Source organism: Suricata suricatta, chromosome 10 (genome assembly GCF_006229205.1).
Source record: "Suricata suricatta isolate VVHF042 chromosome 10, meerkat_22Aug2017_6uvM2_HiC, whole genome shotgun sequence".
Lineage (NCBI taxonomy): Eukaryota > Metazoa > Chordata > Mammalia > Carnivora > Herpestidae > Suricata > Suricata suricatta.
Genome location: NC_043709.1, coordinates 80,292,200 through 80,316,886, shown reverse-complemented (window position 1 = coordinate 80,316,886; position 24,687 = coordinate 80,292,200). Strand labels below are relative to the sequence as shown.

At 36.1% G+C, this 24,687-nt stretch overlaps 1 protein-coding gene across 2 annotated transcripts in view; it reads left to right on the top strand.

Moving 5' to 3' along the window:
* Window positions 1-24,687, top strand: part of RASSF8 (Ras association domain family member 8) — a 124,128-nt gene that overhangs the window by 31,203 nt on the left and 68,238 nt on the right. The window contains exon 2 of one of the 2 annotated variants that reach the window (XM_029954165.1): window positions 5,785-5,882. The exons of the other annotated variant lie outside the window; for it this stretch is intronic. The gene's annotated coding sequence lies outside the window, so the exon portion shown is untranslated. The remainder of the gene's footprint in view (window positions 1-5,784; window positions 5,883-24,687) is intronic. 2 annotated transcript variants of the gene reach the window in all.

Sequence of the window (24,687 nt, the reverse complement as noted above, 5' to 3'; positions counted from 1 at the left end):
TCTGAAAACAACTCTGGTGTGTGGGTTAAGTGTTAGCTAGGGGAGGGAGACCTGATCCAAGCAACCATTGGCTAGCTTGTCTAGCAAAGTTTATGAAATGCATTTTTTAGCCTTGTCTAAGCAAAAGTAATTGCTCGGCTGTTTAAAAAACTAATTGATCATGTCTTTTGTCCTATCTTTCTCCTTTGTAACCCTTCTGATTTCCTGTGTGACATTTAATAACAAATCATAATACTAACAAGGATGAATTTCAATTCCTATGGTTTATGGATCAGTTTCTTAGGCCAGAAAAGGAATGTGCAGTAAAGAATGTGAACACTTACTGGGAGCAGCATGGGTTATACCTACTAACCTGGGATGGGAGTCTGGGAGTAAAAAGGAGAATCTTTCAAATCAGGTATACCTGAGTTCAGACCAGGACTCTATCATTTATTAGCCATGTGAACCTGGAAAGGTGCCAAATCTTCTAAACTCTTAGTGTCCTATCTGCAAAATGGGGACTGTAGGATTTACCTTCCCAGGACAATGAACAGCTTATGAATTATGCATAGAGTGTTGCCTGACACTTATTTTCTGAATATCTACTATAACTTCATTAAAAGGCAGAAACTTGGTTCAGATCAAGTCACTTAATCTTTCTGAGTCTCAGCTTTGTCATCTTTATAATGGGAATTTTAACTTATTAACATGAAAAAGCTCAAAAAATTAAAGTCATACACAAGTATAATGACATTTCGCAAAGGCTTCTTGAATATCTAGGATATGAACTCTACTGTAGCTTTTCTTCAATTTTTTTTGGTCCTTCCAAAACATTTATTTGGTATTACCATTATTAGTGTATGTTAGTTCTGTCTCACAAATACTGCACAATTGGTGGAATGAAACCAATATCTTATTCACGTTTTTAATCTCTACTATATTTTAAATATATTAAAGGCTTGGTGTATGTTTATTATATAAATCTCTGCTTTGCAAACAAATATAGCTAATAGCATTATAATGGATGTATTTCTACCTTTATTGTTTCTGTAATTGTTTTATTTTTAACAATTTACAATGAATGTTAAGAACCTAAGATACTTTTCTTCATAACTGTGTATAACTTTTAGTAGAACTGAATTATGTTCACAGATGTAGGATGTATATGAGTTTTGGTGTCAAAGAAGAAAAAATCCTACCCTTTCTTTTATTAGAAAAACTAAAAATTCAGGATAGTTTCAAATTTACATAATATTTATCGTTTTAATATTTTATATATACAAAGAGATGTCACTTATGAAAATATGCTTTTGCATTCTATTTATAGTTGAATATAGTCGACTATTTAGGTGGATTTTCCCTTTTCAGTAAAAAGAAATGTAGTTTCTTAACTTTTTAGGTATCTTGAAGTCACAAAGTAGAGAGCAGCTTCCTCTAAAACCTTTAGACTTTTTCCTATATGACCTATAAGACCTGAACAGCCAGAGTAGTAAACTCTTTTCTGATTTCTACAGTAATAAAAATGACACTGTTGTCCACTGATTATTCATTTGGTGGGCCTAGTTTAGAGGAAGGGAATATACTCAGCAATTAACCAGTAGTCATTAAGAGATAACCTACAAATAAGTGAAAGGCCTGCATGCTTTCTCTCACTTATTTAAAAAAAAGGGGGGGGGGACAAAAGGAAAACGACAACATCTCTTATAAAACTGGAATTTATTTTGCTCTTGAGTTGTTCTTAATCATTCTATTTTAGTTTTGTTCAATGTATACGAATTGCAATAATCTGATATTGTGTTCATTTGTATCAGTAATTTTCATTTGCATTCTTATAAACTAAATAAAGGCTGGGTAAATGACGATAGATATATTATTTATCTATTGCTGCATAACAAGTTGCCCTGAATGTAGGGACTTAAAACAATAAATGTTTGTTTGTTTTTTATCTCACTAGATTCTTTGGATCAGGAATCCAGGAATATCCTAAGTGGGTGGTTCTGGCTCAGAATCTTACATCATCCCATGTTATAAGTAGTTTGTGTGAAGGCTTGACTGGGCCCTCCAACGTGGTTTGCTCACATGCCTGGCAAGTTTGAACTGGTTGTTGCCAGGAGGCCTTTTTCTTACCATGTGGACCTCTCCATAGGGCTGCTTGACCACCTGCATAACATGAGCAAGTGGTCACAGGGCAGGATGGAAGCTGCATCATTTATGACCTAGCCTGGAAGTCACACATCATTTCCATGATATTCTTCTGGCTGGACTAGTTAACTCTGCTCATAGTGGGAGGAGAATACACAAGAATATGAAGACCAGAGTCCAAGGATCTTTGGGGGCTATCTCGGGCACTGGCTACCAGACTAGGAGAATGTCTAATCTAATATGTGCAAGTGTCCAGTGAATGTTCAGATAACATTAGTTTTAATTTTATGAAAAATAATATAAATTAGGGTATAGAGGTTTTCAGTTTTTACATCTTTTACCCCAAATTGCATGTGTTGGTAGACAGTGATTATTGGTCCATTTCAATTACTTATATAATAGATACCTCTTTTTTGGACATGTAGTCATAGAAGAATTCTAGGTAAAAGAAATCATTTAGCTAGGCAAGGCTTTCATTGGCGATAAGCTCAGCACCACTGAGTATCCTGTTGCCATTCTATAAAACTCTGAATTCATCAAGCCCTCAACAGACATTTACTGAGCACCTCTTATGTGCTAGGCAACATGAATACAGATAGCAATGCAAAATGTCTCTGTCCTCAAGGAAAGGCAAACTTTTCATTATAATCATAAGTATTAAAACAAAGGTATATACTGTAGATGAGGAAGTCAGTTGTTGAAGAACATGGGCTTTGAAGTCAGTTTACCTGAGTTCAGTTTCTGGCTCTCTTATATATTAGCTATCTGACCTTGGACCACTTATTCAACCTTTCTATTCTTTAGTTTTCTTTTCTGATTATTCCCTTTTTACATCTTACCTTCCTCATAGGGTTGTGGGGATTTAGGAAACAGTACCAGTGAGTACTGTTAGCCAGCCATAATTCCTGGAATGATCAGTTTAGATGAGGGAAGATTTCCAGGCAATGTGAGACAACTGAGTTTTCTCTTGGAGGGTGAGTTGGAGTTTGGTCAGCATAGAAAGTTGGTCGAGCCCAGGGATGAGATGCCAGCTTGAAGTAGAGCTAGAACCTGAGAGGCTGAGCAGAGGTGAGGCTGGAACATGTCAAGTGGTAGCTTCAAGGGAACAACTAGAAAGGAGTTTAGACAGTGGCATGCAAGGATGTGAAGTCCCAGGTGGAGCCCCAATACATTGTAAATTTTCTGAGATTATCTTTAAATCTCAGATTTCTTGCTGTCTTCAGATTGCTAGATCTTATGTCCATATTTGTCGTTAGGAAGAAATTGTCACCATAATGACAGGCCAAACAAAAAAAAAAATTGGACTTTTTTGTGGAGATTTTTAAAAACAGTAAAATGATAGGATTTGCTCTTTTTTGTCTTTTGTTTGTTTGTTTTTAAAGTGGTTTGGGCAATGGTTGCGTAGTTAGGATGGTTATAGTAATCAATGGGGAGAGGTTGAGGCGGCCCAGGAGACTGGAGAGGTGACTACAAGCATACCAGAGCCTGGCACTTCTTCACAGGTTTGGCATTTCCCACAGGCATCCCAACCACATTCCCAGGACCCAGGCAGGACTAGGACACTTACCATCCTATTCTAAAGAACCTTGACTCATTCAGAATTTTGCAATTATAAAAAATCTAAAAAGGAGATGGGGCGCCTGGATAGCTCAGTCAGTTAAGCCTCTGACTTCGGCTCCGGTAAGATCTCACGTTCATGGGTTCAAGCCCCGTGTCAGGCTTGTGCTGACAGCTAGCTCAGAGCCTGGAGCCTGCTTCCGATCCTGTGTCTCCTTCTCTCTCTGCTCTTCCCCCTCTCATGCTCTGTCTCTCTCTGTATCAAAAATAAATAAAATATTTTAAAAATCTAAAAAGGAGAGATTTTAATGTTAGCATATATCTAAGTTAGTATTATTTTGAATTACGTATGAGGAAATAGGCACCATAATCTTCTTGGCCTTTAAATGTCTGGCTCTAGTCTTGATAACCTTATTTTATGGATAAAAGAAGGTAATGATTATGTCAATTTTAGCACTTCTTTTAACTGCCAACTTCCCACTTTCAAAAGATTTTTTTGAAAACAAAACTAAAAAGAGAAATGAGGCTTTCAAGAAGAAAAGATGGGTAAGAAATGAGATTTTTAATTTAGATAAATAAGAATCCCTTTGCCAACTAGGCTGACTTCCAGATAGCTTCTAGGCCCAAGGGTGGGAATTAGGGTGCTTAGTCTATTTAGCCTTTCTCATGTGTCTTTTAATTCATCTTTCAGTACTCTCTCCCAGCAGGGCTGACACTTCATTGCTTTTTGGATGACATGCTCCATGGACAGACTCTTTTTACCAAGACCCAGGAGCCTCAAATTTGTGTCTTTCTTTTAGCTGCTTTAGGAGGTGGTTAGGCCTGGTTGAAGCCAGAAGGCTCTAACCCATCTAACATAAAATGATGAAACAGGAATTCTTTGATAGCCAGTTCACTTATAGCTTACTTATTTTCATTAGAAAAAATTTTAATGTGAGTGCCCCCCTCTTTTTCTTTTAAAACTTTGAAGCATGCACTAATGTACCTTTAAATCATACAGCTATAACACTATTTAAAAAATAATCCAGAAATGGGTGGTATCTTTATAACAACTATTAAGTTATATAAAATGTTAGTCTAGCAAACAGACTGAGAGGCAATGTTTCCATTCATGGGTATAGTATCCTTTCAGGGAGAACCCAGCTATGGAAGGAGAGATTTTGGAGTAACTTATCCCTTCCTCACTTATGTTTGAAATTTATATATTTTCTGATAGTTTGCATCATATTTGGGCTCCTTTTCCTTATACTATTTCTAATTTGACATTTCATATTATTTCATAGCTAAGAATTTAAGGATTGTAACTTTAAGGAGTCTTTTTTATTCATAATTAAAGTAGTTTAGTGTGAAAAGAAATGGTTAATGGAAGATGGCCTTGTTATTAAAGTAAACCTTTCTATAAATAAATGCAGAAACATCTGCTTAGGGCATAGTCTGAATGTGGCAGACATCTGAATTGCATCAATTCCCGCCTTGTGGCCAAATTTCTTTCTTAGGCTTTCTTTATAACTAATGGCAGAGTTTCACATTCTCACAGCATTAGGCAATAGAATGGGCAAAAGAACTGGTGCCAAGTTACCCTCTTTCTTGAGTTAGCTAGTGTTATAATTCATACTCCCTAAGGACAGTGTGGCGTGTTTTTGTTTTTGTTTTTGAAGACTGAAAACCAGGGATCTCTCCCTCAACATCACTTTTAGGTGCTGGCTTTAGGCAGTTTTCCAAACGTCTAACTGCTAAACTGCTCTCAAGAAATTATTGTAGTGTTGCAGGAAGCTTTGGTCAGGAGGAAAAGAAGGCACAAAGTCTTTCCTAGAACACCACAGGCCCATCGAATGACCTTTTTGAGAAAAAACTGAGATTCCTTTTTCAATGGCACAACAATGCTAATTGAGATCAAATAGAAAACAAACCCGCCCCACAAGTACTGCAGTTCAAATGAGGAAGGGGGAAGGTTGGAGAGGTGAGGGAAAATTCTTCTTTGGAAAGCTGTTTGAAGCTAAAAGCTTATGTATTTTGTTCTTTGATAATTATGAATTAAAATGGATGATTTAGCATTTTTATGATAAAAACTAGCCAGGACTATAAGAACACTGTATACCTTTTCAGGTGCCTGTTTAGTTCCTCCTAGAAAACCTGTCTGGTGCTCCACTCTTTCTGAAGACTACCTCAACACTCTTCCCACCTGGGGACTCCAGCGCCCTAAGGTGAGTCCGAAAACTTGTACTCCTTCCATATATTCTAGAAAAATATCATTTAAAGTGACATTTTAAATGCAGCTTTTCGGAATTTGGGGAGATTTTCAGAGGTTGTGTTCACTGGTGAATTCCTAAGAATTGTTACTTGTAAGTCCTATATTTAGATAAGTATAAAGTGTAATTAGCAATAGTATTTTTTTTTTTTTTGGCGACTGTACTATAAATCCTAGGTCCTAATTTGGGTTGACACTAATAGCATTATGAAACATGCTTTAGATTTCAAATGTGGAGTCTGAAGCAAATTTTTGCAAGTTGGTGAGTCACCACTTTTAGGCATCCTGAGCATTATTCTACTCATGCTTTAAATTGACAGCCTCTTGGGGTGCCTGGGTGGCTCAGTGGGTTAAGCATCTGACTTCGGCTCAGGTCATAATCTCAGTTTATGAGTTTGAGCTCCACATGGGCTTGTGCTGACAGCTCAGACCCTGGAGCCTGCTTCTTATTCTGTGTCCCAGGCTCTCTCTGCCCCTCCCCCACTTGTGTTCTGTCTCTGTCTCTCAAAAATAAATAAATGTAAAAAAAATTTTTTTTAAAATAAATTGGCATCTTCTTTTATTTACTTATTTTTATTTTAAGTTTTTATTTGAATTCCAGTTAGTTAGCATACAGTGTTATATTAGTTTGGGGAGCACAATGTAGTAATTCAGCACTTCTGTACATCACCCTGGGCTCTTCAAGACAAGTGCACTCTGTAATCCCCATTACCTATTTCACCCATCCTCCCCTCTGGTGACCATTAGTTTGTTCTCTATAGTCTGTTTCTTTGTGTGTGTGTGTCTCTCTCTCCCCCTTTGTTTTGTTTCTTAAATTCCACATATGAATAAAATCATAGGGTATTTGTCTTTCTCTGACTGATTTATTTCACTTAGTATAATATTCTATAGCTCTGTCCCTGTTGTCACAAATGGCAAGATTTCATTCTTTTTTTTATGTCTGAATAATATTCTGTTGTATATGTGTCTACACACATTTTATGTATACACACATTATACCCACCACATCTTCTTTATCCATTCATTAATTGATGGCCTGTTTTAAAGCAGAGAAATATTTCTAACAGTGAAGATTAGAAGGTCTGGATAAGTTTGAAATAGCTTATAGTTTGAGCTTCCATCTCTTAAGTAGTGTAATTGTCTTCATTAAGTAAAGGGGTTTGCAGAGTCTCTTGTGTGAGAATATACAACTAAATTAATTTCCAGTTGCCATTTGTGTGCTTGATGTGTATCGTCTCTTGAAACATTAAAGTGATTCTTTGGTCTCAGAAAGGAAAATAATTTGACCTTGTTTGTAGTATGTGAATCGCTTGTGAATAAACTGTTCACATTTTACAGGTGAGCTAACTCTTTAAGGGCACCAACCAGCATACTGTTTCATAAATTCCTTAGTCTCTCATTTGCAAAAGTTAGGTACTTCCATTTTTGCCTTAATAATGGATTTTCAAAGGTCTTAACATAAATTAATTCATCCCTGAAATAAAAAGTATAACCTTAGAGCATTGTAGTAATTGCTGGAATATTTGGAGAGAAATGAATTCCTAAAACCACGAGTCCATGTCCTCACTGGTTCAGTTTTTCTCCTGCAGACCCTGTTGCATTGCTTGTGGCATTAGCAAAATCCCTGACAAGCAGGCCACACGTGTTGAAGTAGAAGATAGTCTGATTCTAATTGGACAGTTTTCTTATAACTATGTAAGAAGCTGAAAAATTCTAGTTGAGCCCTGCTATTTGTAATATATACTAAAGAAGAAAAGTATAAGGAACAAAATGTATTACGTAGTCTAACACTACTGTTCTCTCCATAATTTTTTGTCACTTAAATTTTAGGTTTAGCTTTCATTACTGATGAAGCTATTCTGTAAATCTTTCTTTTCTTTACATTAATGTTTTATTAAGGAGGATTTATATATAAGTTATACCAAGAGGAACTATGGTTCAGATCTAATGTTTAGATATGTACACTTGGTTTTGAATATTTCAATTATTTGTTTCTTTTAGAACACTAGTAGTTATCCCTTCAAACATGTAGAAGATGTAGGAGTTGATTTGAGTTTGCAGCTAAAGAGTTAATTTTTTGCTGTTTCTTCTCAAATGCTTAGCATACTAGAAATTAACAGTCTTTCATTCTTGATGTCAAGTGCAAAAGGATTCCCTTAGCATACTGCCTTGTTTTCTTTTTTTAAATGAAGTTTTGTCTGTTTTAAATAAATGAAGGGTTTCTGGATGTGTTATAGCAATACATAAAACTTTTTTGCCTTTGCTGGCTACTGAAGTAACCCAGTTTACTCACAGAAAGAGGGTATATAAGTTCCCTAAATCTTTCTGAATGAACCGTCTAATTTTAGTCATGTTAACTTTGATAGCAACAAAACCAGCTTTGAATTTTCAGTATTGCTACACTGTGAAACTACCTTAAATATTTTTTATGGAGTAACTTTAAATTTTTAATGTCTTATAGTCAGAATATTTCTACTAAATTGCATTTTCTTCACAATGATGCAGTTTCTTGTGAGCCATTATTCTTTTAGGGAATGATAGAGAATAATTCACCTTTTATTTATCACAGGGCAACTTTCCTAGGTTTAAAATTTGAGACTGTGTAAGAAGAAATTTTAAAGCTCATATTTTATATAAAAATGACAGATTATGTAAAACAGAATAAGACATTGGAGATAATTTATTTGCTTCTCTTTCTGTTCTTTTCTGATGCCTTCCTGTAAAAAGCATTAATGGAGGGAAAAGAATGATAAACAGGATTTAGCTCTGTAATCTTGTTTCAAAACTGCCTTGTAAGTAATTTCCTATAGTTTCTGTAATGAAGCTTATGGTGGTAATATTTTGTGCCTCTGGTAGTGGAGAATAGTTTCAAAATACTCTCAACATTTTACATTTTAGGCTGTGTGTGTGTGTGTGTGTGTGTGTGTGTGTTTATGTTCACGTTTTCAGGTTAGGTTTCTGTCCCATGTAGATTTAGTGGAATTTACTTTTTATATGCATATACTTGGTTTTAATGGTTTAGATGGGGGCATTTCTAAATAAAACTTGTAAAGAGATATAGTTTATTGTTGTTACAGGTAATTTATGCACACAGATTTTAGGGGGCTTGAAATGATCTTTGCAAAAAAGAGAAAACAACTTGGTAGAAGAGGGACATTTTCTGTAATTTAAGTTGTCATAGTAACTTGCATCAAGACCCATACTTGGAATCCAGGCCTGAAGAATTTCAGTGACAATAAACATTCCAGTTGCATTCATCATTTTTTTCCTCTCCAAGAAAGGAGCCATCAATTGTGATCTAATTATTCCCTTTCTGTTTTTAGAAGATGAGTAGCGGCTTGCATTTTTTAACACTTCGAAACTTCCCTGGTAGAGTAAAGGTGAAAAGTAGGCTGTTTATATTCAAAGTTGGCATTTTCTGGTAGTGTCTCAAACTAGCCAAATCAGATGACAAGATGGGTTCAATATAATGGTTACTTAATAAAATATAAAAAGAAAAAAACAACTTGATAAGGATTTGAACACATTGCCATACAAATTTATTAACATGAAAGTTTTAATATTAAGACTATTGGAATCTGATTTTCATGGAACTTCGATCTGGGAATGTTAGGATTTACCTAATACCAGATTTTTAATATATTTATTTTATGGCATCTTGTACTGTAGTCTTAAGCATGAATGTATTTAAATAAAAAGGAGGAGGTGTCATTTTTATTAGCGGAATAATAAGGCATTATTGTTAGATATGCTCTCTTTCACAAAGGACAGTACAGTGTTGTTTTTAAAGAGAAACCTTTTTTAGGTTTTGCTTCACTCTTGCCTTCTGCAAGATACTGATGACTGGAGTTAAAAAAATTCTCCTTAAGCAGGATCATTAGGAGATAAAAGGTGTATGTGTCCATTCATTTTGGGAAACTTGGAAATAAATGGGAACAGTTTGTGGCTAGTCTAATAATTAGTAAAAAATAATATACAAAATTAGCAGTTAATGAATGTAATTGTAGATATCTGTAGATAATACTTTTGCAGAAACTTTCCCCATATGTATGAGAATTTTAACCAAAGGGGCAACCTTTTAAAAAACATAAATCAATAAAATTTGAAATTTAAAAATATTAGGTTAATGTAGAAAACCTAAGTAAACCTACATAATTTACTGGAAATTTTGAAGGAAAATGTAATCACCTATTATCTCACTATTTAGAGATATTTACTTTATGTATTTTATGGAAAGAATATGAAGTTTTGTGTTTTATAAACAAATTGAAGATCAAGTTGCCAATAGCCAAAATACTAATAATGGTGAAACACAGATTTTACCTACTCTTGGAATTAGCAGCATATTTTCTGTCATTACTATCTAAAATAGCTCCAAAATATCTAGCCAGTGTATTAAGAACAGAAAAAGAGATAGAGAATTATTGAAAAGGATAAAATTAGTTGTAGATAATAAAAATGTCCAAGTATTCAAACTAATATAGTAAAATTCCATTATAAGTAATGTAAATATTATGATTTATATAGTAGTAATAACCAATTCAAAAATACTAAGGTGGCTGCCTCCATTTTATTATTCATCTCATTTATAGCCTTTTTTAACTCATCACACTTATTTTCAATGTTCCTAGTCATTGTCTCTGTTGCTTCTTTAATGCTTTTTTCAACCCCAGCGATTAATTTTTTGACAAGTTTTTTAAATTCTTGATCCGGTATGTTGTCTAGATCTGCCTTGAGCAGTTCTGTGGCTGTGACTTCTTCCTGGAGGTTCTTTAGGGGAGAGTTCCTTCGTTTTGTCATTTTTGCTAGTTTTCTGTCTCTTGTCAGTTTTAAAAAGCTTGTTGTGCACTGTGTACCTGTTAATATTGGTCTGTTAAAGGAGACTTATTGACTGTCCAGGGCCTGTCATTTCAGGAAATATTCTTTTAATGTTGTCTCTCAGTTTCTCTTGTTGTGCCTTTGCATATTTTGTTTCACTCATCATCAGGGAAACACAAATCAAAACCACACTGAGATACCACCTCACGCCAGTTAGAGTGGCTAAAATGAACAAATCAAGAGATTATAGATGCTGGCGAGGGTGTGGAAAGACAGGCACCCTCCTACAATGTTGGTAGGAATGTAAACTGGTGCAACCACTCTGGAAAACAGTGTGGAGGCTCCTCAAAGAACTATCCATAGAGCTCCCTTATGACCCAGCAATAGCACTGCTAGGGATTTACAGCATACAGAAGTGCTGATGCATAGGAGCACATGTACACCAATGTTCATAGCAGCACTGTCAACAATAGCCAAAACATGGAAAGAGCCTAAATGTCCATCACCTGATGAGTGGATCAAGAAGATGTGGTATATATATATATACAATGGAGTATTACATGGCAAAGAGAAAGAATGAAATCTGGCCATTTGTAGGAAAGTGGATGGACCTTGAGGGTGTCATGCTAAGCGAAATAAGTCAGGCAGAGATGGACAGATACCATATGTGTGTACTCATAGGTCTAGCAGGAGAACAGGAGAAACCTAATGGAGGACCATGGGGAGGGGAAGAGGGAAAGAGAGAGTTGGGGAGAGAGAGGGATGCAAAACTTGAGAGACTATTGAATACTGAAAATGAACTGAGGGTTGAAGGGGGAGGGGGGAGGCAGGAAAAGAGGTGGTGGGATGGAGGAGGGCACTTGTGGAGAAGAGCACTGGGTGTTGTATGGAAACCAATTTAACAATAAACTATTTGAAAAAAGAAAGAAACTGAGAGCATAACCTTAGCCTGTATCAAGAGTTAGAGTCAGCCACCCAAGTGCCCTCATTGTTATTTTAATTGCATTTTCTTATTGACCAATGTTGTAATGACTCTTTTCATATGCTTATTTCATATGCATATTTGTTTTTGTAAGTTTCTGTTAAGGTCTTTGAGCCATTTTCAAATCAGGCTATTTATTATTGTTAAGTTTTAAGAGTTCTGTCTATATTTTGGATGTAGCCCTTTATCACTTATGACAATTATTTCTTCAAATAGTATTTCTTAGCTAATGAGGCAATAAATGAATGGAAAATTTAAAAAAACAAAACAAAAAAACAAAAATAGAAAAAAACCAGTCTGTTCATAGTAGGAACAAAAATTTATGCTGAGGAGTAAACTTTATAAGAAATGCGAATGGCCGTGGCCAGGAAACTATTAAACTTTATTCTGAGGATGCAGAGACTCAGTGTTTCTGAAATTTTAGAAAAGGTTTTTAACAAAACATTAGTTCTCATATATTTAAAACAATTTTTCATTAAAAAAAAGTAATACAGTTAAGTTTAAAATGTATAGAAAGGTATAAAATGAAAAACAAGATTCTTTTCTTCCTCATTATGTTTCCTCCTCCTAAAGGTAACCATTGTTAAGTTTCTTGTGTATCTTTGCAGAAAATGTGCATACAACATGTATTTTTGCCTTTTTAAACTTCAGTAACAGTAGGGGTGTGTGTGTGTGTGTGTGTGTGTGTGTGTGTGTGTGTGTGTGTGTGTGTGTTACATGAGATTCTTTACAGGTTGGCTTCTTTAATTACCAGAATAATCTTAAAGGCAGGTATGATTATCAGAGATTATCAGACTGCTTGTTGAATTGGTGGGAGTTCATTGAATATTTATGGTTTGTGTGCATTCTTCCATTTGGCTGAGTTTATAAAAATAAGGTTAGTATGTAATTATCTGGTATACTTGAGACTGTGATTGAGTCTACTTCTGATTGCAGCAGTGACTATCATTCCCAGTGATCTGGTTTCTATCCCTACAGATTGAAATAGTGCTATATAGACCTGAATGCAGTAAAGAGAATATAAAAATTAAACAGAGCCAAAATACAAAATCATTTTTTGTTCTTAAGGTATTACTAAGATAATACTAAAGAAGTAATGATACCATAACACTCCTTTTTTTTTTTTAAGTGTATTTATTTGTTTTGAGAGAGAGAGTGCACATAAGCATGAGCAGAGGAGGGGCAGAGGCTCGGAACTGTGAGATCATGCATGACCTGATGCTTAACCAGCTGCCACCCAGGCATCCTCCATAACACTCCTTCTAATTTTACAAAGGCAATTCCTTTTATCTAAAGTAGACATCATGAAAGTTATAAAAGTACAATAGGATGGAGTCCATATTTTCTGCTCTCAAAGAATATATAGTCTCACAAAAGCAGGTTCATACCAGATGGGAAAAACATAGCTTTTAGTTTTTATTGCTAAGCAATACCATGTTATAGCAATTCTTGAACTCTTGAACTTGCATGCTCTGTCTCTTTCTCTCTTCCTTTCTCTCACATTTCAGCCAGGATATATGTGGGTCCTTAAACATTTGGGAAAACTTGTCTTAAATCAGTTCAAAGCTTATGAAAGTGTCCCCATGATCTTGATAAGTCTAGAATCTTCGTGTCTCAGGTGAGCATCCCCTCATGTGTCTTTGACTTTACTCTATGGATAGTCTTAATTTTACCCAGGGTTAAAACTTTCTCTTTTAGAGGCGCCTGGATGGCTCAGTTGGTTAAGCATCCGGCTTCGGCTCAGGTCAGATCTCACGGTTCGTGGGTTCGAGCCCCGCGTCGGGCTCTGTGCTGGCAGCTAGCTCAGAGCCTGGAACCTGTTTCCGATTCTGTATCTCCCTCTCTCTCTGACCCTCCCTGCTCGCACTGTCTCTCAAAAATAAATAAAAAGCATTAAAAAAAAAACTTTCTCTTTTAATGGATTCTCTGAGAACACAACACAACATACATCCACACACTACTTAGTAGAACCTACCAAAGATCTGGGATTTAGAGGAAAGAGACTCATGTTGAAGGAAGGTCAACTTTGATAGTCTTCCTAGACTCTGGCTTCAACCTCATCCCTTAGGATATCTCAAGAAGCTATCGCAAACTACCACGCATCATTCAGACTTACCAGTCTGGGTTCAAGTCAGCTTATCCCATTATTAATTGTGTGACCTTGGCTGATTAGTCTCTAAACTCTAGTCTTCTTACTCAGGTATTAGGTAAGATTAAATTATGCAGTTGATCCTTAATGTGCTGTGTTTAGGTATGCCAGACTCCATGCAGTTGAAAATCTATATATAACTTCTGACTCCCCCAAAACTACTGGAAGCCTTATCAGGAACATAAGCAATTGACAACCATTTTGTATATTATATATGTTATATTGCTATATTTGTACAATAAAGTAAAGCTAAAGAAAATGTTAAGTAAATCCTAAGGAATATAAAATGCATTTATAGTACTATACTATATTTATTGGGGGAAAATACACATAAAAGTGGACCCACAGAATTCAAACTTGTGTTGTTAAAGGGTAAACTGTGTCTAAAGATCTCAGCATGTACAAAATTCAGTGTATGATTATCACCATTTTTATTAAAACAGTACAATTTTCCCCAAATGCTTTGATCTTATTTCAGACTTAGGCTAGATATATTTTTATATAAGCAGACTTTCACTCTTCCTTATTTATGGAAACTCTGTAATTGTTCAAACCACACATTTTGGAGAGTGAAACGTGGTGCAATTGTTAATTATGCTGGGATAACCATTTAAACCAGGATGCGTGCTCACTCGGCATGCCTCATGTGTGATGCATGCTCAGAGAATGTGGGTCATTGTCATTGAGTGAGACAGTGAGGATGTAGGACAGGTGAGGTCACATTCATCTTTTTGAGCTTTAGTTCCTTTCCCATTAAACTGAGATTAACAATAACTAGCTCACAAGGTGACTAGAAATGAGGTTGTGGTCTCATAAAACATCGCATATATGTGGAAATGGACACCTGTTAATTCCCTTCTCTGTCTCTGCAAATTACCTTATTGTGCTGATGGGTAAGTTTTGTATATAGTCATGTTATTAGGTACTTACTTTAATGTATCTTTATAGTTCATTTGACTGGACATTGTAGGTGGTAGTCATAACCAGGTGCACACGTGGTTCCTCAGTTTACAGGGGGAGTTGGTCTATCGTGCTTCAGTTAAGCACTTTTTGACATTGAAAGCACGAATTGTAGTGTTCAGGAACCACACCCACTTTCCCTGTAAATTCTCCTGTGGTATGCTTTTTTTCCTTTGTGCTTTCCTATTTTTTGGATGAATCATAATCTAAATAGGGGGATTTTTTTCTTAAATATTTCAAGTTATGAATGTTTATTTGCATTTAATAGACCATGAAAATCGAAGGCACTTGTTTTGCACATCAGTTACAGAGGTGTTTTTCTTCCTCAGGAAAAAAAAAACATCTAGCTGAAACCTTGAAAATTAATACAATAATTGGTAATATACATACCAAATTTTATTTTTTTATCATTTACAAATAAATTTTAATAACACAAAACTTGAAGAAGTAATAGACCTCAAGGTTTGGGCCTTTTGCAAAATGATCACAGCATTTTCACTTTTATTTTCCATAGTTGTTGTCTTTATTAGCAAATTTGTATTCAGACCTGGTGCTATTGCCCAGTCTTCAGGCTTACAGAGTCTGTGGAGGACAGACAGGGGTAAATGATTTTAGTCCTGTCATAAATTATGCCTTCGTGGGATGAAGAAGGTGTGATGGGGACACATGGGGAAGTACTTTGTGCAAAGGTGTAGGTAGGCTGCTTGTGGATACCATTTAAGTTAAGTGTTTAAGGGTAAGTAGGTCTTTAGGAAATAGGGAGTAAGCCTTTGAAAATGGCCTGAGAAGCAGCATGTGCAAAGCCTAGGAAGGCATATAAACAGCATGGTATGTTTGGGGATTAACAAGTATAACTAGGTGTGACTATGAATGTGGATGTAAAGGAGATGACTAATTTTTAAAAATGGAATTCTTATTCTAAATGATAGAAACTACCTTTTCTAGGCTCTGGGCTTTATTGTAATTGAAAGGATGAATATTATAAGTAGATAAAGTTCTAGTTGGAAAAGAAGTAGAAGTGTTAATAACTTAGAACAATCTAAACTTTAGCTATCTCTGTAAGGAGCTTTATTCTTGATAGTTTTTCTATAACCTCAAGAAATTAAATATTTAACATATCCTCATTCTTCAAAAGGATATTGCTATGTTAAAATTTTCTCACTTAAAAAATTAGATATAAATAGATAATATTAAAATCTATACTGTTTCCAGCCAGTTAGCTTAACATTCTATTCATTTTGTTAACATTTTCTCCTGAGAAGCTGCTCTGTAGCCACCAGACAATTTTAGTGTGCAACTTCTTTGCAGATTTTGCCTTGTCAAAATGTGAATTGAGTAAGGGATGAAATGATTTAAAATACTGGGTTTTTTTTTGCACAGCAAAGAATGCTTTCAGAAAAAACATGCTGATATTAACTGCCATTTCTATTCTACTTTACTCCTGAGACCTGTCTGAATGTAGACGCTTCATCTTTTTATTATATCAAGAAGTAGAAATATAAGTACTTTCACTGTTAACAAAATAGTAATTTCATGTAGTAATATTTATATCCTCATGTGAAAAATAATGCCACATGGGTGACTATCTCAACTCTAGTACCATCTTGCCTGCTTCATTTTGTATTTTCCCTGTGCTACACTATAACATATACATAACATTTTTATTTTTTACTTGGAAAGCACTTTGAACATTCAGATTTGAGCTTGAAGAAACCAAGACCCAGTTGAAGACTGATTTGCTCCCTTTACACATCTTCTCTGGAGCAGAAGTTCCTAGTCATCTTTGTGATAGTGCCTAGCCAGTAGATCTGTCAAATAGGTGAATATATCTCTTACAACCCACCTCTTTTGATTCCTGGTCAGTCCATGTTCTTTGTACACTGGTACTTCCCCTATCTGTTTTCCTACAGCAAAATAGATTTACATAGCAGCATTCCCTAGGTTTCAAATTCTGTATTTATGAATGGTTGTTGGCTGTCATAATCCAATCCCCATCTCACAAGAAAGCCAAGTTCACCAACATTTTACGGCAAGAGGACTGTCTGGGCTGGGAACCAATGGATATATCAGAATATTTCTGAGTAAATTTAATTTCCACACTCAAGATGGATGGCACTTTGTGCTTTTCAGTATGTTATTCGTGCTTTCTTTTTTAAGTTCATTTATTTATTTTGAGAGAGAGACAGAGAGAGAGAGAGAGAGAGAGAGAGAAAGAGAGAGAATGAATGAGTTTGAGCTGGGGAGGGAAAGAGAGAGAAGAAGAGAAAGAATTCCAAGCAGGCTCTGTACTGCAGAGCCCAACGCAGAGCCCAATCCCATGAACTGTGAGATCATAGACTGAGCAGAAATCAAGAGTCTGGACGCTTAACCAACTGAGCACCCAGACGCCGTTTGCACTTCTTTTGAGCAAATTACACAGTCAAGCGATTATGTATGACTGGAATCAGAGACTGTGTTTTTAGAATAGTGTTTCTAAGCAGAGATAGTTCCACTATCGGGGTGTTTAGGAAATTTGTCAGAACATTGTTGGTTATCACAATGATTGAAAGAATAATGCTGGCATTTAGTCCATGGGTAATAGAGATGCCAGGCATCCTGTAGTGCACAGGACAGTTCCACGTATTGATATTAAAACGCCCCCCTCTGCTTTCCTATTGAAAAACCACAACTGAGCATAACTTTTTACATGTATACACAAAGCATTTTTGCATTGTCTTAATATATAATGAATTTTCCAGGAATGCAACTATTAAGGGAAAATCATATTTAATTTAGAAGTTGAAAAAGAGTTGTTCTCCAGCTTAATAACCATGTCACAGACAACAGTTGTGTTTGTAGTACTTGAGTTTCCTATCAACATACCTGCACTTATATACCTATGTTTACAACTGTTGCATTTATGGTATAGGCATACCTCAGAGATAATTGTAGGTTTGGTTTCAGACCACTGCAGTAAAGCAAATATGACAATAAAGTGAGTCAAATAATTACCTGTTTTCCCAGTATGTATAAAAGTTGTATTTACACTGTAGTCTAATAGTGTGTAATAGCATTATGTCTAAAAAATATATATATACATACCTTAATTGAAAGTACTTCCTTATTAAAAAATACCATCATCAGAGCTTTCAGTGATGATGATCCACCTATCACAGATCACCATTACAAAGTAATAATAAAAAAGTTTGAAATATTGTGAGAATTACCAAAATAGGAGAGACATAAAGTGAGCAGGTACTGTTGAAAAAAAAATGGTGGGAAAAGACTTGCTTGTTGTACGGTTGCCACAAGCTTTCAATTTGTAAAAAACACAGTATCTGCAAAGTGCAGTAAAGCAAAGCATAGTAGGCCTGTAAAGGTGTGAGCATCTAGCTACTTCATTGTCTTGTTATTTACATATTTAAATTCATATATCTCTGCTATAAATTATTTGTTTTATTTCTTTCTGTCTTCTTTGTTGAGAATAGCCTATTTGGGGATAGAGGAAGCATAACTGTAGAAGCAGGGAGACTCATTAGGAGTGTGTTGCAGTTATTCAGGTAAGCAATTACGGTAGCATAGATACAGAGAACCAACAGGATTTCGACAGATTAAACATGGGTTGTGAGAGAGAGAAATCAAGGATAACTGTAGGCATTTGGGCTTAAACGACCAAATGGATGCATTCTAGTTGCTTTGAATTGAGGTGAATATGGGTGCAACAGATTGGGTGGAGAGTGGGCAAGATTAAGAGTTCTTTTAAGACATGTTGAGTTTAAGATGTATACCACTCAGTGGCAACACGGAGTAGGCATTTGAATGTGAGACTGAAGTTCAGAGAGGGGTCTGAGCTCAAAATTTTATGGGAATTGTCAAGTATACGGTATTACAAGTTTTGATAATGTTAAGTCACATCATCAAGGGAGTGAATATAAATGGAAAAGACCCATGATTGAGATTTGGGATTCTCAGACAAAAGCATACAGAAGAGATTGAGAAGGAACACCAACAAGATTGGAGAAGAAAAGCAAAAGAGTGCAGATGTTCTGGAAGCCAAATGAAGAAAGTGTATAAGGACAAGGGAGTGATAAATTGACTCTGAGATTTAGCAGTGAGCTAAAAAGGATGGGTGACTGTGGTTTTGGTGGAGCAATGGGAGTTAGGAGCTTGACAGGAATGAGCTCACTGGAGAATGGAAGGTGAGAATATGAAAAGGGAACAAGAAATGGAGGATAGCTGGTAGGGCAAGTGGGATCAGAAGAAAATTGTTTTTTGTTTTGGTTTTAAGATGGGTGATATAGCTACTTACTCTGATCAACAATAAAAATCAAAGACAGGCATGATGCTGGAACTGATATAAGGGGGCTGATGTCCTCCTTAGCCATGAGATGCCTAAGGCTGCACCACCAGTTGTCCAGGCAGCTGGCATGACATAGCCCTAGAATAGCCAATTAACAAGTAATAGATTTTGAGGCCCTGAGATCACCTTCTCACTGTCCGGTGCTTCTTCATTTTTTGTTCAGGAAAGTTGATCAGGCACCAAAGATTTAGGCTTTAACCAGACACTAAATTAGAAATTACTGGGAAATTAGAAGGGATGGCAGAACCAATTCCTTTTCCAAAAGCAGCTCCCTGAGAGCGGCTAAAGGTTTTCCTTCTAGTCACTGGGACCACCTTAACTATTTTGACTTGTAGGTAAAAAGTAACAGGGCTTTTAGAATAAGGAAAGTGAGTCACCTATGAGGCCACAAAGTATGAGGAGGCACTCGCTTTTAGAGTCATGCAAGTATAATGTTGGCACTTGAGAATGATGCCTCCTTACATTTTGCACCCTAGACACTTGGCTTGCTACACATCCCCTAATTCCCCTGGTCTTAAGAATGGGCACTGTGGTTCATTTAAGGAATAATAGGAAAACTCTTTCCCTAATTATCTCTTCTTATATTACCAAATGGAGATTGAAGTACTTTAGTTAGTCCGATACTCTTCTTTCTCCTCCATATCTGGTCGGCTTTGCAACTAACAAACATGAGGAACACTTGGTAAAGAAGACAAGAGATGCTTTTTTTCTGCAGAAGTTAGTGATGAGACTTAGTAGAGAATGATTGATTGGTTGGGGCCTTTGGGCCAGCAACTTGATGGACTTTTAGATTCCAAAAAGGCTGGAGAAAAGGAACTGGGGGTAGAAGGGAGGCCGGTTAGAATCAGTTCTGTTCGTGAAGACTAGAATAGAAACTGTTCCACTCTAGCTTAGTACATTTGTCATTTTTAAGAGTGTTAAGGGCCCTGGTACGATCTGTCCTTCCATCTTTGGAATCCATGGTGATAGGAGATTATCACTTACCTTGTTAGTCCTAAGAACTGACTTTCTTATTCTGCCCAGTGTAGATCTGAGAAAGATCTTCTGAGGTAATTTGAGGAATTATCCATCTTTGTATCTAAGAAACTGAAAAAATCCTTACAGAAACATCTGCAGAACCCAGAGAATTTTTAAGGCTTTGTGTCATGTGATCTTGTGCTTGTCCCCTCTGAGGGAGTCATAGTGGTAAAGGTATAATAGAGAATCATGGACCATCTTGACCATACTATGTGAGTTGACAGATTCTCATATGAGGAACATTTAGGACCAAATGTGTAGAGATGGTGCAGATGTGCTCATGTACAAAATGAGAATCAACTGAAGGAACAGTGGGGAGAGGTGCCCAGACAGCTCTGAGGAGCTTCCATCAAGAGGAAGTGTCTAGAGGGGCAGCCAGGAGACACACCTTGAAGAGAAAGCATGGGGATGCTTAGAAATATGGGCAGAGATTCTCATATAATTGGGAAGTTGCTGATTATGAGACTTGGGAAAACCCTATTGAATTTACAAGTGAGAATGCTTTCTTCATTTTAAAGTGGTCAAGGTGAAAACTGGAATGGCAAGAAGTCCATGGCTAATACAAATAAAAGATAACTGATTAATGATCCTATTTTTTTTTTTTTAGATCTTGAGATATTTTACTACAAAAGTTATACCTTTATATGTTGCAGCCACATATGAATGAATCTGGGAGCAATACTGTCAGATGACAGAAGTTTTATTGCAGTTTCTTTTGGGATGAGGCCTGATGCTGCTTTCGCTTGTGTTACTTACGTATCTGAGAGCTGATAGTCATGTGCCTGTGGAAAGAAGTCCTCACTGAAAGTAGTAGACATTTGACTTTACTCAGTGTTATGTAATCAAGAGGTCCTTTGAGAATTTCCCCAGAACTTATTTTCCAAAAAATTCAAATATTTCCCAGAAAGGCTTTCCACTTTTTCATGAGCCATATTATTTTTGTTAGTAATAGTTACTCTTCTAGGCCCTTGCTTCCTCTTCATGTCCAGTTCCACCTACAGTTGAGTCAAGTATGTGTGAGAACATAATTAACTGATAAATGGAGACTAACTCATGAACTTCAGTTTAAATCTAGTGTCTCTAAAGCTTTTGTTATATTGTGGCAAGTAGTAGACCTTTAGTAAATGCTTTTTTGAAGAAGTAGCCTTTTTTAAATGTTTTTAAAATTTATTTTTGAGAGACAGAGAGAGACAGCATGAGCAGGGGAGGGTCAGAGAGAAAGGGAGATACAGAATCTAAAGCAGGCTCCAGGCTCTGACCTTTCAGCACAGAACCCAACCCAGGGCTCAAACCCAGGAACTGTGAGATCATAACCTGAACTGAAGTTGGATGCTTAACCAACTGAGCCACCCAGGTGCCCCAGTAAATGCTTTTTTGAAACCATTAAGTGTAATATATATTCTGCTTAAGTATTTCTTTTATTAGATGTAGGGTATATTAGTTTGTGGTTTGAGTTCTGGTTGCATACTGCCTGGATTCAGATCCTGGCCTTACTCCTAATGAGGTGTGTGATCTTGGGCAAGTTTTGTAACTTCTCCGTGCCATGGTTTCCTGTTATAAAAAGCAGGGATAATAATAATGCCTACCTTTTAAGATTATTATGAGAACTAAATAAATTGATACATTCAAAGCACTTAGAACAGTTCCTGGCATATGGTAAGAACTTAATAAATATTACAAATGATTTTAACAAAAACTGTCAGGCATTTAATATTTAAAAAGTGAGAAAACCAGATCTCTACTTCTTCCCCAAATAGCACTGTAGCTGGCAATGAATACTTGAATGTTGGTTGCATGAATTGTAGATACGCCTTTTTTCAAGTGGCTGTAAATAGCTTCCTGTGTTTCTGAAGAAGGAGGAATATAAGTCATCTTCCTATTGGCCTCTTGTCAATGTATCACTCTTGACACACTCTTGACACTGTGTTTATGTTTTTACATTTTTCCTAATCATGTAAGTGTGTTGAGTTTTTAAAAATTTGTGGGTACTATGATTAGTATCCAGATTTGTTTTTTATTGGATATTCTGTGTCCCTGATGGTTCCTTCCATGTGAAATTTAAGAATGGTATGGTTTGTTCCATCTTTGCGCTTTGTCTGTCCACCCAAATTTATAGAATCAAAATACAGGAAGGTATATCTCCCAAAATTAAGGGGGGGAAAATGATGAGATTTCCATGTAGGCAGCAGCATGTTATCTACAGGGTTCTGTGTTGATACAGGCTCATAGTCAGGGGGGTGGGCAGTTTTGCTCAATAAGGAGGGCAGAGTTCTCTTGGTGTGGTGTGCCCACAGGACTTCCTTCCCAGCTTCTCTATTTCCAGTAATCCAAGTCTGTTTGATAAACACATGGAAAAATCTGGCTTCTCTACTGATAGCAACATGCTAGGACAGCACTTCCATGTTCATAAAACACTTTTAAATAGGTGGATTTAGGGTGATGCTCACAGCAAACTAATGAGAAAAATATTCTTATCAGTATTCTACAGCTAAAAAAAATGAGCATGCATGAGTTTAAGGGAGTTCAGGCTTAAACAGTTAAAATACACAGTGAAACCAAGTCTACTGATTCCTTAAATCCTGTGTCTTCTTTCCATTTTATTGCTTTCTGATCAGAATCCTTGGGCTCAGTAGAATCGTGTAATAGGACTGGAATAATAGCTGAGACTGTTCATTAGAAATCATAATCATAGAATTAAAATTTCAAATACCTTCAGATTTGACACTGTATTTAATTGTTGAAACTTTGCTTTTTATGAAATAAAAGGCCCCTGGTTTCTTTTTAGATACATTGTTCATTCTTCCTGGTTATGCATTCTTCCTACGTATCCATTTTCTAACTAGCTTTAAATTTTTAAAGGTATTTTTTCCATTATATGTATACTTTGTCATTAAATTAGATTTCATGTTGATAAAAGTCTTTTTTCTTTCAATGTGGCTAGTGTTGGGTAGGCCTAGATTAAGAGTCTTTCTGAAATTCTTAGAGGAGTGTAATTACCAGTTCTTATCCTGTACTTGGTAGGTAGGTGAATGGTCCCAAGAAGAATAAAATGGTTCTATTTTTGTAACCATTACTTTTCTAAACCTCATTCTGAATAAATGCCACTTTTCTATATTGCTGGGACCAACCTCAGACCTGTAGCATTGGTTTGAAGAATAGGAGAGTCTGGACCTTTGTTGTTTCATGGGGTGTGTTCCTGTACCCTGCCTGAGCTGCCAGTGCTGCAGATGGCAGCCACAGCTGGCTGGTGCCCTGTGTCTAGTGGCTTACTGAGTGAAAGCTCCCTACTGGAGCAGGCAAGTTTGGGCAGCGAACTCCTGTTTCAAGATCATGTTCAGTGATCAGTCACTAATGAGTTCTGAAAGACCCTAACTCTTATAGTAATACCAATAGCTATTTTTGTTAAGTAATTACTATATGCCAGATTGTATTTAAGTCTTCATGTTCATTGTTATTTAGATCTGACAAATTTAAGGTTTATTATTTCCACTGTAGAGCCAAGGAAACTAGTAATTTGTCTAAAGTCATATAGCTAATAAGTGGTAGGGTCAGGATTTGAATTCAGGGCTGCCTGACCACTATAATGTGTTCTTAACCCGCAACTTCCATATGAAGATGATGAAATATGTCGTGTATATACCTGTGCCCATGGCAGACATGATTAATTACACATGATATATGTTCATTCTGAGCTGATAATCCTTTCTAGGAATGATTGCATTTGGCTTATGTGGTCAAACAATCAGACTTTCAATAGGCAAGACAAAATATACATGGTATCTTTGACTCTAAATGTGTCTTTTAATAGCTTTCTCTGAAATTCAGTGGTGTGTTGAGATTGAGCCAATTTGCTTTTGGGAAATAATAAATAAACTATTGCTTTGTTTTATAGGAAGAATAAACATGCAATATTTTTCTGTGGAAGTTTTCATTGGTGTGGATAGTTGAATTCAAGATAAATTCCATTTAAAACAATTTTTTAAATGTTTTTTATTTATTTTTGAGAGACAGAGTGTGAGCAGGGGAGGGTCAGAGAGGGAGCGAGCAGGGGAGGGTCAGAGAGAGAGAGATACAGAATCTGAAGCAGGCTCCAGGCTCTGAACTAGCTGTCAGCACAGAACCCGACATGGGGCTCAAACCCACGAACCATGAGACCATGACCTGAGTTGAAGCCGGACGCTTAACCGGCTGAGCCACCCAGGCACCCTGGATAAATTCAGTTTTAAATAACATATAAAAATCATCTTCATGTCAAAAAATTTTAAGGCAAGTTGATTTTACTGATTTATAATATTTATTTATTTGAAAAAATTTTAGAATGGATATTTGAAATAAAAATTTTTGACTGTGGTCATTGAATTTGTTAATATAAAATTAGACTTTTTATACAATCAGTAGAAAATGAATTTGAAACTCCGTTATGGCTGCAGTTGTGGAAATAAAAATCTGTTAGGATTACAGCTTTATTTACTTCCTTAACTTTCTTATTTATTTAC